Below are 16,640 nucleotides of genomic sequence, written 5' to 3'. Positions count from 1 at the left end.
ATGAATAGTTCAAAAAGACAAATGACCATTTTGTATCTGAAAAAAACCTTCTTCACGTAAAAAGCAATGCATTTAGAAAATGAATTTAATGAAAATCTATGGGGTTTTCTTTATGTTGACTATGTCATTTTAATCAAAATGTCTCCACTTGACCTTCTGGTGAAACAGCAGACTTCTCAATGGTGCCGTATGCAGGTTTTCTCTAATCATTTTATTCGCCTATTTTTTCTTAAAATTGATTGCAAGATTGCATTCAGATCTGCTCCATTCAATTAACAACCAATTGATTGAACCAAGTCCAGTCTTACGTTTTATTTAGTACGTTTTGCTCGGATGTACACCACAATACTGAAGAAATTATCTGTCGCTCCTCCTGGTTCATTGAGAGTTTAAATAAGCAATAAGGTACAAGTAATGGCGTTGTTAGGCTCGAGTTACTTATTCACAATACAGCTATAAAAACACGATAAAAATATTAAAGTAAAAAAAAAAATGTATTAGTGCAACTTTCATGAAGTAAAATCACTAAAAGCTTTCCTTCCGCTAGAAAAAATAGTCCCTGACCGTGAACAACAACGCTCCTATGTGTAATATGCATGAAAGCCGTGTGTTATCATGAATAAAGCACAGCGATTGACCAATCAGAATCAAGGATCGGAACTAACCATTTTATAAAACTGAAATAAACCAATATGAATCAGAATCAAATCGAATTGAAATTGGAATTAAGTCAAATTGAGTTGGCACAACGAAATTCCAGCCCTGAATAAAAATAAACCATCAAAAGAGAAACGAATTTCATCCCAGCAGATATCATTTTAAACAGAAGTTATGAATAGGGAGGTAAAATGGACTTTTTTTCCATCAAAAAATCAGGCAACACAGAGAAGGCTGCCAAAACACACACATACACACTCCACCTGTCAAAAGACAAGGAAAACTGCTTAGATGTAAGGATGTCCAAACTGTAAGAACAACGGTAAAAAAAAAAAAAAGTGGCGAGACAAAAGCAGAAAAAAAAAGATTTACCAAAAGATAGAGCCAAAAGGCTTGTTTAGACTCAACTGACAGCCTAAAGGAGAAGAGCTTTTCAAAACAGCTGTCACTGAAGCTCAGATCAGTGGAAGCCTCAAAGCAGCATGAGTGACAGCCCAGCCGGCGAACCGCTTCAGTCACGGCACCGCAAGACCCGCCCACAACCTGCCATACTTCACACCACTTAATTACACCTTACTTTAGGACAGCATGCTTGCAGAAAACACACACACACACACACACACACACACAGCAAGGCTCTGAAGCCTGTATTGTGTTTACACAGTATTCTCTGGGGTCTGGAAGAATAGACAGAGAAATGGAGACAGTGTGAGGGGATGAAAGATAATGAGTGTTATAAACCCCCTCCCTCAACACACACACTAACTTCATCTGAGGGCCTCCCATTGACAAGCATCAACTTCATCAACTTTGAGTTTTAGAGGAGGATTTGGCTCATTTCCAGAGAGAGAGAGAGAGAGAGAGAGGGAGAGAGAAAAAAACTCCCTCTCCCTGTGTGTGTGTGTGTCATGAAGCAGTGACCCCCATAAAGATCTTATCATCTCTTCTGGTGTCCACAACCTGGAGTTCACAAAAAGGTCACTCCTGAACCACTGAGTCTCCATCATTCAAACTTAATTAAAATTTTATTTTTGGAAAATAATTGTGCTGTTTAAGCAGATTCTGTAGTTTATAATTTTCCAAAATGTAACTTGGTGGTCTTGCCAACCTCACATATGCTTCAATGACCTTAGTGGTCTTGCCAACCTTCGAAAGTCCTCAAGATAAAGAAAAGGAAAACTGTTAAAAATCCAGTTGAAAAAACAAATGAGTTTTTAGAAATGTATTCATGCTGCTATTTATCATTTTCAACAATGTTTTTTTATTTATTTAATAACTCTAAAAATGTCACGTGTAACCATCAAGTCAACAGAATTTACACTTCCTTACACCTTGAATATGTGTGAGGTTGAATATGAAGTTCCCAAACGAACCTTGTCATGTTATAAAAAAGGTCAAAAGGACTTCCCAGCTTGGGGGTCTCCAGGGGTCCTCTCAAGATCATTCTTTCAAACAATAATAAGCAGTTTTCTTAATATATTTTAAGAAATAATAATAAATTCCCAATTACTCAAGGATTTCTTTTCAAGAATTTCATCCCTTCAACGATTTTGTTTTACTTCGTTTTGTTATCAGTTGTATCGCCTGACATTTATGCTGCCCCAAAAAACAATTAATTTAAAGTGTAAAAAAATATTTTCATGATTTGTAATCACAACATTATTTCTTTTGTCAAATCAACTTAAAAATTGATGTAGTTCAGATAACATAATATTTTTAAGTTTCTGATGATTAAATCAATCACCTTCATTGTATTAACTCAATTTTCCATTTCAATGAACTTAAATTTTTTAAGTTAAACCAACAATATTTTTTTACAGTGTATGTTTGCAAATGACACACATTAATCATAAAATAGGTGTATTTAAGTCATTGCCTGAGCAAAGTGCACTTTTAATAATTAATTATTACATTTGGAGGAATAAATTAGCGTCATGTCATATGGTCTGATCCACTTTAGAGTTTGTTTTTTTTTGAAGGGAAATGGTAATGGTCTGACCAACATGTAAGGCAACCAACCACAATTTGTTATGTTTTACACGCTATGTAGAGACGAGTTTATCTAACCTATTTTTTGTTACCGTCACAAGTCGATGGCACAAAAACAAACTGAAGTGGAACAGAGTCTTGAAATAATTACAAAACCTTGTTGGTCCAGGACTGAGTGTATAAAATATCTATTTAACTTTCCACAATGTGACTTAAGATGAATAACTAGCTCTACCATTTAAAACCACTAACCTGGCATAGCAGCCAGCCAATCAGACTGGACCGGGCAATGTGACAGTCTTTTCAATAATAATAAAAATAATAATAAACAGAAAGAAAGAGAACACATCTTATTCTAACTGTTGGGGATGCCGAAAGAAGTAATTGTGAAATTAGAGGATGTGGAAGATGTAGAAATGAGAGAGGAAGCAGAAATGTGGAGGGGAGAGAAAGAGATGAAGATGTTCACTACTAAAACAACATAATTCCATCATTTCAAGATCATAATTTGGTCAATGTGTCTTTTAAGAAAATGTTTCTCATTCATAGATTCTGTGGAGCTGCAACACTTGTTGCTTAAAGAAATGTTGAATGTGTGTTCATGAATATCTGACTGTGTGTGTAGCTCAATTGCCACAGGGGAACATTCCACTAAAACCAGCGGATTAAACGCACAGAGGTGTGTGTGTGAAGTATGTGAGAGGGAAAGTGTGTTAATGGATGCTCCCATCATACAATTGACCCTCACAACCTGGAGCTTTATAAAAATATGATCAGCCAAACATAATCTGTGTGTGTGCCAGAGTTTGAGAGTGTAAATGTGAATATATATATATATAATACAGTAAATAACATGCATGTGAAAAGGATGTAGGCCAGTAAGAGTTGTGCGTGTAAACCTCACTCCCCTGGCCTCAAGAGGCCCACTAGCGCCTCTAGCGTCCTTGTTAGCGCGCCCGCCTCCCACGTCAGAGACCCCAGTTCAAATCCAACTCGGAGCGGGTCGAGTAGGGCCGGTTACATTTGGTGCCGTGACCCGGGTGGGAGTGAGGTTTAGGGGGCGTGAGTGTATAGGCCAGTAAGAGTTGTGCGTGTAAACCTCACTCCCCTGGCTTCAAGAGGCGCACTAGCGACTGACGCTACGCCTGTGGCCTTTAGCCTCTATGTTAGCGCGCCTGCTTCCCACGTCGGAGACTCCAGTTCGAATCCCGTTTGGAGCGGGTCCGGTTACACATGTTGTTGGAATAATTATGGCTTAGTGGTTAACACACATGATCAGGACACATTGAGCCTTAGTGCTCAAGTGGGAAATGTGGGTTTTGAACTGTGTCTGATGAAATTGTAAAAATAACCAGTGGCTTAACTTACGGTTAGTGGGTAGTAAATTGGAGTTTGGTTGGTAACTTTACTAGGAAATGCAACATAAATCCAGTAATGATAGTCTACTTATAGATGGGAAAGAAATTTAGCTGACAAATGAGCAGAGAATGGCAAAAGGACAAGCAGGAGAAAGAAATGAACAAAGAGTGGACAGGTAACACACACACACACACACTGATGTGCACAAACACGCACAGGCAGAGTTAATTAAGTTGGGGGAGTGGGGAGACGGCAAACAGGAATTCATTAGATAAGTTCACCCCTCATCTGTGGGCCGGGGCCATAAGAGTCAATCAATAAAATGGATCTGCCGCTCCCAAATGCCCCAAGACACGACGCCCACAATGAAGAGAGGAGAAACTCGCCCCTTTGACCCCGATTTCTCCCCCTACACACCTGCCCTGACCTCTCGCCCAACACAAACACATTACAGCCAACACAATACTGAGGCATGCCGTTATTTTAACCACCACTCTGTTTGCGCTCTACAACATCTCACTGTTCATTACGTCCCACTCAACGCACCACACGGAGATACAGGAGGGATCCTTCCCATAGCCGTTATGAGCCCACTGTGATTCACATGTAAATGTGCAAACACACTAGACTAATGCATGAGGAACAGTGGTAGTCTATATGAAAAAATCTCTTATACAGGCATCAACAGGCAATACGGGCACAGACGGCTTAAAAACACATATAGAAACCTATAGGAGAGTCAGTGAGCAGAGCCAGTCCTGCTCCATCTGGTACTAATGCTGGGAAGATATGCAGAGTCATAAACATGCATAATGACCGACAGAAATAAACATGAACAAAGAACTAGCTAAGCACATGTAAAATGCACAAACGTTTAAACAAAAAATAAAGGGTAAAAGACATCTTCTCCAAAGCAGGGGGTTTCAAAAGGGTGGAGCAAAAGTGATCTAGGTTCAGTGGAACCGCCTAGAGCTCATTACATTTTTTTTTAGGTTTATTCATTAATATGACTCTAATAGACTGTAGAAAAAAATGATTCAATATGAGTATCAAATGGGAAAAATATAATAGGCTACTTAGATATACTACCATTTCTTTACTTCAAAGTCTTTACTCTCACTTTTGATTCATTTAATGTTTCCCTTCAGAATAAAAGTACTCATTTCTATCAACCGACATCAAAAACAAATACTGTATGTACACAAACAATGGTGACAATATGAATCAGAATTACAAAGACAATATTAAACAGAACGGTAGTGAATTATTACCATGTTTAGGCCGTGTGTCCATCAAAGCGTTTTTCCACGCGCCTGGCGTATGTTTTCAATTGTTTTCAATGTGAGCGCCACGTTTTTTAAACGCCATGAGCGTAACGAGGCGCTGAACGTTTTTTTTTTTTACGCTGAAGCGCCGAGCGTCCAGCATTTTTACTGGTCGACGAGAATTGAAAAACGTTCAACTTTGGATAAAATTCTGCGCTCATCACTGTCACATTTTACCCACCCGCCCAATCACAGTGGAGGAGGGGCGGAGCTAATACCACACTGACCAACTGTCACAACATTCTTTCTGTAAAACAGAGCTAACCGAACAAAATGGATGAAAAATTATTTTTTAGTATGAAACAAATGATCTGCGAAATCAGTTATTCTGTATCATAGCAACGAAACCTCCGAACGAAAAAAACGCTGCGCTGACAAAACGCTCTCAAGCACCTAAAGCACGGCCTCTAGCGTTTTCAGCTGGCTAAAAACGCTTTGGTGGACACACGGCCTTACAAAACTGAATACAATATATAGATTTCTATCGTTTTGATACGTCAGGAAACATCTTTACCTACACACGCAAGTGAACTTAAAGATGTTCTTCATTGCTAGCAAGCAGTAGGGAGCTTTTGCATGTTTGTTTTAAATGATTGAAGGTAAATGTTCCACTTCATCTAGAACTCTTTGTTCTCTGCATTCTGAAGTTTCCAGTTTTACAGAGTGAGTTTTACACCACTCCAAACGAGCATGAGTGATCCATCCAAATTTTTCAGACTGAAACCCCCAACCCATTTTTACAAACAAGTTTGGCCAATTCATGGAAAAGAGTGATGTGTTACAATCCCTTAAGAGATTATTATTAATTATTCATCATATACTACACAGCATAACACGCCATACAATTTTCAAATGCTATTTTATTCAATCCACACCACACAAGACACATTTCCTAATGCCTCGCCGTTATTACGTCCCACTCGAGACGGCGCATTGAGATAAGGGGGCATTGTCGCGCCTTTGTTTCTGATAGCAGCTTAAGTGATTGAAGAACGCTTATGGAATCTTTCTTCACGTGTGTAATCCGAAAGCTTTAATGGGCACTGATTGAAGTGTTGTGTCACCCCGAGTGAGATTACAGTGGGAATAATGGCACGCATTGTCCCCCCGTTCCTCTCATAAGAGAACGCCTGAATCAGTTTGATTCTTTCTTGCAAAGGGGATCTCAGTTTAATGTGGTTGCCATGGCAGCCAGGCACTCTTGGCTTCAACATTTATGCTAAATAAAACACCCTTTTAAGAGTAGACACAAATAGGCGGACCCACCGTGTTGGCTTTGTGTCCGTGCGCGATTGTGTGTGCGTCTGCGTGTGGGCGTCCGCTGGTTTGTCGTCGTGTTCTAGAATGTAAACTCTCGGCATGAGAGAATATGCATTCAGAAATGCGAATAAGTGTGTGATAATCGTGCGTAGTGGCTAATGGAAGACCTTGTGGTGCAGCACTGAATGCACACTTCGTCTCTGAAAGAGCTTTTGTGAGCATTGAGAGTGTGTGATCTGTGCGTGTTAATAGTTATTGGAGGGGATGGGGTTGGGTGAATGTCTATTAAAGCACAATAAACGAAAGAAAGACACAGAGAAAAGGGTCAGCTGACGGGCTTTGACCCCGTGACCCTGTGTTCCAGCTGCTGTGGCCATTACGACCCTCCCCGGCTGAAACTCAACACTGTCTTTTGTTTCAGCCGGTTTCGAGGTGTCCCTGGACTCTCTCCATCTCGCGCAGAGATCAGGTTTACGCACACACAGCGTGGAGTTTGTTTCTGTTCGCTGATAAGACACCGAGAGCTGTTTAAGCTGTCATGTTTAACTCTTATCTGCTTCGTCGTTACATCAGAACTGGTAACGCGCACTCATTAGCCCCGACAAACGTCCCCTCAGGACACCGAACGCACATGTATGTAAACACACACACGCCACTCATGTGTCCAGCCGGCTTATAGGTAGGGAGGGGAAGGTCAGGCCTGCTTGCTCAGCGTGGTTGGAGTTCGAAAGGGTAAAAAGTAATTTCCAAGGAATGGAGGGAGGGAGGGAAGCACTAAAAAAGCCGAAGAATTCAGAGGCAATTTAAAAGCAGTGTGGGAGAGGGGGATGAGAGGGAAAAAAAGAAGAAAGAGGAGGCATGATGGAAAGTAAAATAGAGGTTGTTATTTTTCTCTTTCTCTCGCTGTTGTGTTTTAGGGACTACTCGGGCCACAACCTCCAAGGAGAGATAGAGAGAGAGAGATAGAGGGAGAATAAATCAAACAAACCCTGAAGGCTAGAAAGGAGGGAGGAAAGACGAGAGGAGAAGTGCGGGTAATGATGGAGGGGGGAGCTGAGTGGGCGACGGAGAGGACGAGAGGGTGAGCGCGAGCAGGGGTGGAGGTGGAGAAGAGGAGTGGAGGATTGCAGGGCTCAAGGTAATCTGGGGAGTTAATGCAGCTTAGCAAAGCAGAGAGAGAGGGAGCACAAAGTGGCAGACAGTGAGAGCGGCAGAAAGAGAGAGGGCGTAAGAGACAGAGAAAGACAGACGGAGAGAGAAAGGGAGGGCCGGAGAGAGTGGGAGAGAGGAGATCTTGGGGAAAATGGAATGCTGGGTGTGGAGAGGGGAAGCAAACACGCAGGGCTTTGTGCTAAAAGCACGACTCTGGGGAGGGTGCGACCGACGCTAAATCCAGAGCACAGGCCAGAAATCAGGGTTTAAAGAGCAGCCAACGGGACCGGCCCTTTTTGAAGGGAACTTAAGTGAACCTGATAGAGAACTGGGACAATTGATCAGCCATAAATAGTTCTTAACTCTGGCTTCATTTACAGTGCATAACCACATGTTGTCATTGTTATGTGACCTACCAGCATCAGTTGTGTAACTTCACTGCCATTCACAACTCCTCTCCTGTAGCCTCATGGGGTAGCAAAGTGTCAATTTGAGAACCACTTCAGAATCTCGCCGGAAGTACTGTAGTGGGTCATCATGCGAGTAACTTCTCATCTACTGTTCTACAAATTCGATGAATTCGGACATACTACTTATTTCAGCCCGTTCTCATCCCAAGACGTCATCTAACTGACGCTTTTGACCATACATCAACATCCGACGTTTTAGGGTACCCTTTAACGTCAGTTAGATGACGCTATCTAACCCTAACCCTACCCCAGACCTAAACCTACCCGCGTCATCTAACTGACGCTAAAGGTAAAGCGTCAGTTGGATGACGCCCTAGGATCGTCGTCTAACTGACGTTAAAGGGTGTCCTAAGACGTTGGATGTTGACGTATGGTCAAAAGCGTAAGTTAGATGACGTCTTGCGATGAGAATGTGTTGCTTATGTCACATTTCACGTCCCGAGCACATTTTTAGTAGGTGGTATGCATATTTGGTTTTTGAATGAATTGGTTGAGAGAATGACTCTATGGGCCATATCTTGCACCCGGCGCAAAGCTGGCTTTTCCCTCCACAGACGCACGTCGGTAAAATAGGGAATGAACTTGCGCTCCCTGGGCAGGTCGGCACAAAAAAGGAGGCATTTTTCAGCGCAAACAATCCCTAGTGCTATTTTGAAGTTCCAGAAAACAATTGTGCCACTGACCAGAAAAAAACAGGTCTAAAGTCAAAGGCGCGTTACGCATACATTCAGATGCTATAACGCTCCGCGTTATTAAATTCGTCCGCGAACTCGCGCTTGTGTCCATCTTATGCCCACTCTGTCACACGGTCAGTTCAACCTCGTATACATCAGGTTATTTGTGTAACTCACAAGCACTCACTCTTAACACTAGAACGGCCATAACGGTCATTTTGACCGTTTTGAATTTTAGATCTACAATAACTTTGTTGAAAAAAATAATAAAATCCTGCTGGTACCTGACTTTTCCTAAAATTGTCTGTATTTTCATTTAAAATGCTTTTCATATAAATTAAGTTACGTAAACGTAAGGCAAAACAAAAAAAAGAAGATATTTACCTATTTTGACCGCACTGAATTTCGCGGTATTTTTTTCATTTCCTCCTCATCAGAGAGTGATTCAGAGTCAGACTCCACATCAAGGAAAAAGAGACGGCTGCTATCATCAGACACGGCGGATCCAGATGTTCCATTCATGTCGGATGATCCTGGTGAGCTCCGCTGCCCTGTCCTGCGCTGTTTGTTTTGCTGCATGGGCTGTTCACAAGTTCTGCTAGTCCTATTATTTGACACTTTCGTCATAGTTTTTGTCATTCAAACCTAGTTTTTATTTAGTTATCGTCTCGTTTTCGTCTTTGAAAAAATGTGGTTGACGAAAATAATTACGAAAATCATTCGTCAACGAAATAAACACTGTTTTGAATCTAACGGTCAAAATGACCGTTTGTGGCCATTCTAGTAGTTTTGGAATTCTGGCATTTCTAGTGTTAACAGACACACGAACAGACACACTGTCCCCGGCGCATGCTCGCACATCACAGAACGTTCATAAAGCGCTCCACATTCACAGTAACCAGGTCATCTCATTCAAAACAGCCAGCTGTTGCTGTCAGCGAGCTGCCGCTCATATGAGTCAGGCTGCGAATGTAAGTTACGTGCCCACCCCAGTGCGCTCACTACTAATAAACGCCTCACCTCCGGCGCTACGCACTCGCTAAATTGCCTTTAGCACATCTAGTGGATGCATAACGCAAACCCAGTCAAACGTATGCACCTTATAATCCGGTGCGCCGTATATATGAAAAATGTTCTAAAATAGGTAATTCATTGTAGGTGCGCCTTATAATTTGGTGCGCCTTATAGTGCGGAAAATACAGTAGCCTACACATTTAACCCAAATTATTATATGCATGTTTAACCGAAGCTAATTTGGGTGGGTTTGTCCCGTCCCCAAAGTCACTTCTCTTTCTTTCACGGCCCTGACGAGAACATCGATCTCCTCGGCTGTGAACCGATTGTGAAGTGCGCTGGTAAATGCGCCGTTTTAATAGTATTGCGCCGTGGAACAAGCGCACCTCGTTCATCACGCTCTTAAAGGGAATTTGAGGGGGAATTTAAAGGGAATGTGATATGACGCTCTTATTGGTTTGTTACCCGTTACGCCCAAACCACACCTATGAATAATGAGGCTACAGTACTTCAGACCAACCACTTTTAGATTTGCGTCGAGCGCAAGAGGCATTTATGCCGCCGGTTAAATAGCAACAGCTCCCAAGACCCGCCCACAAAGCTACTTTGCGCTTGATACTTGCGTTTCAGATCGTTAAAATAGGGCCCAATGACTCACTTGCAAAGACAAACACAGAAAAGCGGTGCGATACAAGCATTGAAAAGTCCCAGTGCTGTTGTTGCAAGTCCTAGGACCGGAACTAGCTAGATAAAACTATTTTCATCTTTGTATATTTATCATTAACAGTCATTTACAGCATCATATACAACATGAGTGTCTTTTTTTGCTCTTTGAAGCTTAATGGGAGGAATATTCCACACTGGAGTTCTGGATAAACTTGATGATACATTTTTCAATAAGAAAAAAGGTTGTTAGAAGTCGTCTCTGATAGGCCTTTGTCATTGAGTTTCTTACATAAGTGAAAAAACAGGTTATCATTCTAACAGTTCAATTTAAGGCACATATTATGTAGCAAATCGTTATAAAGCTACCAGCCAAATGGCGTTTCTCCAATTGATTTACTCACCAAAGGCAATTTTACTCATATTTGGCACTTAATTTTGGACCCTGAACATACACATCACACACATTTTTCACACAGAAAGCTTCCACACAGCTGATAGATGTTGGTTAGTGTCGTACCTGTGAGGAATGTCTGCTGACAGACACTTTGAATGAGGTTAAATTACTGTAAATTTAACAGCAATGTTGACGACGTGGCCTGGGAAAGCACTTTTGTTTCCCAAGTTTGATTGTGGCTTTTGTTATTTTCCAAACCTCATCTGATACCAGTTCTAAACTGTGTGTATGAGTCCCATTGCACGTCTGACTCATCATGAACTATATTAGCTCAGCTGTATGGCCATATCCTTGGTAACTTCTATCTTGGGCGACGAAGAACAAAGGAGCCAGAAAAAAACAGCTCAGAGAGAGATACAGTTTGAATTAAGACGTAAAGTGGTCAGTACAGATGTAAAGGTCCGCCATAAGAGTGTAGACAGACTCTAGGTATGAGGCCAAATGGAAAGCCTGAGAAGAAAAGAGCAGGAGGGAGACGCCAGGTCTTCAGGCGTATAGACCGAGTCCATAATGTCAGATCATCTGACACACGATACAATTCCAAACAAAAAGCTCATCATCCGTAGCGTCGACTGGGTCAAAATCCACTAAACGTTTTAATAAGATCATTACAAATGATTCTGTAGAATGATCAATCATGCACAAATTCCCGGTTGAGGTAATTCTACAGCTGTCAAAACACGCTGTACAACTTCACAACAAGCATGTCCACCGTGTGACAGTCTGCAGCTCCACATGGTCAATGAAGCTCCATGGCAACAGGATCTCATTCAAAGGCTTTTACATTTCAACTCCACACAGTTGAAGTGAGCACGAGAGCCAACAATGAGAGATGACAGGATTGCATGTGATCTCGAAATCCTAATACAATTCAAGGTTTCCACACGTGATACAACTTCGCGGCCATCGCACATGGTCACTGGAGCTCCATGGCAACTACATCTCATGTAGACGTTCTTACATATCAAGTAAACGCAAGAGTTCATTAGAACAATGATTGTGTGAGATCTGCTGAAATCTTAATATAACTCTGCACAAGGTTACTGTGACTGACGTGCCAATCTTAAATGGAACAATAAAGAGGTTTTCAGGAGGGGGAAGAGTGGGAAAGAGAAAAGCGAGGGGACGAAAGCAAGAGAGAATGGGAAGCTTTTTATTCCCTCTTGCCAGAGGAGAGTTGGGTCATTGAAATTAATTGCATGTGATCAAATCAGCTGAATCAAGGCAGATTAAGGAGGTGCCCTCCTCTAGAGGATGATTGACGGAGAGCTAGAGACGCTAGGTCTTATTTAAGCTAGCTGACGTGTCACTTCCTCTTCCACTTGTGGCGGGGGCCACAGAGCTGGCCCCGTTGACATGTGGGTAATACGCCACACAGTTACACACACTCTCTCACTCATCAAAACGCATCAGAGCTAATGACAGAGTGTGCAGGAGAGAACAAGACTGAGCTAGAAAAGAGGGATGAGAGAAATGGATGACAATAGCTCTGTTTCTAAATCTATTTAGCTGTTAATAATATATTTAAATGCTAATAATACATGTAAATAAGCACATTTATTGTCATTTCTACTTCAACTTTGTCTGCCATCTTGAGTTTTTCCCTTTTCTCAACTTTATGGCCGCGGCCATAGCAATGGAGGCTATTTACACTAAGTTAATTAGTGATAGATTCAATTTACACTGTAAAAATAACAGTATTTTCTATGCAATAAGTGTAAAACGAAAGTTAGATGCTATTTGCACTTATAAATAGTGGCAGGTTCTATTTGCGCCTCAGAGTTGTTGTACATTAAACGGTATGCAATAATAACAGAGTATAAATTATTTAAGAAAATTAATTATTAAATAGATGCTGCCTTATTGAGACAATAAAACTATCCCTAAACCCAGGGCCGGCCCGAGGCATGAGCGAACTAAGCGGCTGCTTGGGGCCCCTTGGCCACCAGGGGGCCCCCCAATCAAGTCGAAAAAACTATTTTTTTATTTTTTAAATGAATTAAATAAGTGACATAAATGAATGAATTAATTTTAATGAATGAATGAATAATTAAAGACAAGAAAATTCAGATTTCGTGATCAATATACTTCCCTACAACTGCTGCTGTGTGTTTAAGTCATGCGCATAATCTAGACACCTCACGCGTGCATAGACGACTCGACGAAATCGAGGACCCAAAATAGAACAAAGAAAATGACAGAGGAGGAGAAAAAAAGAGCAAGATAAAAGTATATTTGCATGATTATTTACGGTATGTTTTGTGCAGCAATTGAACAATTCCTATCTACGGCAAGCCTAAAGGGGAAAAATACATTGCATACACGCACATATACAATGAGCGCCAGTACATCATTTCCCGTATTATAGTAACAGACTTTGTTGGATTCTGCCATGTACAATCTAACAAAGTCTGTTACAATAATAATAATACAAATAATAATAAATTTTTGGGTACAGTTACACTGTATTGAGAAATAATAATATTTTTACAGATTCCAACAATAATTGTCATTCTTGAACCCTTGCTCTTATTATGTTTTTGATTTCTCAGTTGTCATTTTTTTTAGCAAATCATTTATTTGATACGTTTTGAGACAGTTTGTTTAAGAAGTTTCGAAGAGTTAGTAAAAATGTAAAGTAAAAGTAAAAAAAATATATATATTTAAGTAGTAAGTATTTATACATAACCTCACTATAGGGAAAAGGGAGTATGAGTTCGGCAAAAGATGGATTTTAGGTCGATTAAGTCAAAACTGAAGTCACGTGCCTTGTACCCCTACACTAGCGCTACTGTCGACAATCTTCCGTAATTTTGTCTGGAACAACTAGATTTCAATGGGTGGAGTTAGTGTAAATAGCCTCTGCCAAAAAGGATAAAGCAACTCTCGATAAAAAAAAAAATATTTAAAAAATTTAGGAAGAATAACTACACTTTAGTAATGAATCTAAGAGAAAAGAGGAAAGACAGTACAAAGGGAGATGAAAAGATACAGAGAGATTGCAGGGAACCTGAGGTTAGACAGAAAATGAGGGAGAGAAGCGGGTAAAATGAGGAAAATAGCAAATGAAGGAAGGAGACATAATTGACCTCATAGTTGTAATTCCTCAGAAGAAAAGGAATGAAGGCTGGAAGTGGTGGAAAAATAGTGGAATAGGGAAGGATAGAGAGGATGGATGTGGAGAGAGAGGGGGAAAGAAATTGACTTTTTGGGAGGACAGTAACGGCCGCTTCCTCATGCGGTCTCAGGAATGCAGGACGGGTGGATCTGAGTGTGTTCTTGTGTGTGTGTGTGTGTGTGTGTGTGTGTTTGCCCGATAGACCAGACAGGAATCCTTAACCCCCACAGACTCTGGAGCCAGTTATCAGAGAAAGAGGGGCCGGGATGTCCCAACTTTTATCTCTCTTTCTCTCTTGCTTTCCCCCTCCCTTTTTCCACTTCTCTCTTTTCACATCCTCCTCCTTATGCCCCTCTTTCTCCATAATTGTGCCAGAAGAAAAAAGAAAACAGGGAGGATGTGGGGTAAAAGAATGAGAGGAGGACAAACCTTGTGAAGTGAGACTACTTCAAGGCTGTGGTGAATTCTTTACCAAAGCCAAACACAGAACAGAAAGAGACATCAGACTTACGTTTATCCAGTTTTTATATTCTACTATACAGCCATCTGAAATACTCGGTTTTTCTGTACAGACACTGTAACGTCAATAGTGAAACTTTATGACGGTTGTCCCAGGCAACTGATTTCCTTCATAGCTGTGCTAGTTTGTCTCTTTTTTCTAAATCAAAAAATTCAATGTGTGCAAATAATAATTTCATCTCAAATCAATAATTTATGTCTATTAATCAGAAGTGCAAGTTTTGACATCAATAGTGACATTCACTTTGATAAACGACACCCTATAACCATCACCCTCAAGCAATCATATTCATCCATTGTGAAAAGCTGAGCCAAAGCCCACCTCAGAATTAACAATACAATGTTCCTCCACATGCAGTTTAACACCTTAACCACTAGAGGGACAAATCTTCAGTATACCGCAGCTTTAAAGTACATAGTAAAAATACACTCCTAACACTAGATCTGCAACTTGTTTTCCTCCCAAAAAAAGGGGAAAAAAAAAACTGTGATGTAGTAACTTAGTTACGTCACTCGACAGATAATCCAGTTCTGAGAGTGGTCCGCAGATCCCCAGGCTTGGCTCCAACACTATTTCTGTGGAAAGGTGTGTGTGTGTGTGTGTGTTTGTGTGCAGTTCCTGCAGTGAGATCCTGATTGTTTGGAGCCGAGCTGGTGATGAGCCCAGACCCTCCATACTGATCACCTCAGGAGAAGGACGGTGACACCTCTCTCACTCTCTCTCTCACCTCACACAATACCTCTGAGAGAGAAAGACGGGGAGGGTGGGCAATCTGCTGGCTTCCTGCCGTTTTCTCCGAAAAAGGAGCCTTTAGCTTCACACCGCTGTCATAGAGTGAGCTGGTCCAAAAAAATCCACCTCGGTACAAGAGTATTCACAATGAAAACCACAATGCAGCTCTAACTGTGTGTCGTGAGTTTGAGTGTGTGTGTGTGTGTGTGTGTGTGTGTGTGTGGGCATGGAACAGAAGCCAGGGAATGCTTCTAACGGTGTGAAGCTCACACCCAAAGATACTGCATCTCTTCAAGGGCATACCTTCACACACACACACACACACACACACACACACACACACACACACACACACAGACAACCAATTGCTGCAGTCCATTATTTGAAAGAAAACAGAAGTAACACACTGAATTGGATGGGGCACAATTGAGGACATACAAGAGATTTGTACACTCCATGCACTTCTCAACCACACGTGCATTTACCTAGATATCTACATGAAGACGTACCGAAGACTTCAAGCATGTTTACGCAAAGCAAACTGTAATGGCTAAAAAACCCGTTAGTATTTCCATTCATCTCAGCAAAAGTTGCTTGACTGGTGCAGGAAGTACATCATTTGAAATCTGCCATCTTTGTTCATGGGCACTTTTTTTGAACCAGTGATCTGAGTTAAAAATGTTGTTTTGTTAAATGGTATACTGCCCACCCATACCCTAATGGAATATGTTACTTTATTCAAGCAAATGTTTTGAATGTTTTGAATGCAGCTAAGACATAATGCAAACTGTCCGGATCTATTAAAGGGATAGTTCACTTTGAAATTAATTTTTGATATGTTTTAGTTTACCTCAAGGGCATCCAAGATGTAGGTGTCTTCGTTTCCACGGTATTTTCAATTTTGACATTTTTCAGTCAAACCGGTGTTGTCTGTCAGTCATACACTGGAGGCGAAGGGGGTCCACCAAAAAGCATGTACAGAGAAGTCAAAATTAAACATGATTTAATGACTCGTAAATGTAAGTACGCATTGATGGCCTAAGACACGAAACGAGCGGTTTGTGTGAGAAAACGAACAGTATTTATATCGTTTTACCTCTTGTAATCATAGCCATGACAAAATGATCTGACGGCACAGGCGCTTCGGTCTGCGCATACGCCGGAAGTGATCTCTCGCGCGCCTACGTCACTCTTTGTTTATACAGAGGTTTCGGAAGTTTTACCTTTCACTAAACATATTTAGATATATA

The 16,640-nt window shown here is 41.1% G+C and overlaps 1 protein-coding gene across 5 annotated transcripts in view; it reads right to left on the bottom strand.

Annotated features, from left to right (window-relative positions):
• Positions 1-16,640, bottom strand: part of zbtb46 (zinc finger and BTB domain containing 46) — a 115,924-nt gene that overhangs the window by 13,567 nt on the left and 85,717 nt on the right. The window lies entirely within an intron of this gene.

The sequence above is a fragment of the Pimephales promelas genome, chromosome 20 (genome assembly GCF_988280905.1).
Source record: "Pimephales promelas chromosome 20, fPimPro1.hap1.1, whole genome shotgun sequence".
In the NCBI taxonomy this organism is placed as follows: Eukaryota; Metazoa; Chordata; class Actinopteri; order Cypriniformes; family Leuciscidae; genus Pimephales; species Pimephales promelas.
Note: the sequence above shows the minus strand (reverse complement) of the source record. Positions and strands in the feature narration are given on the sequence as shown.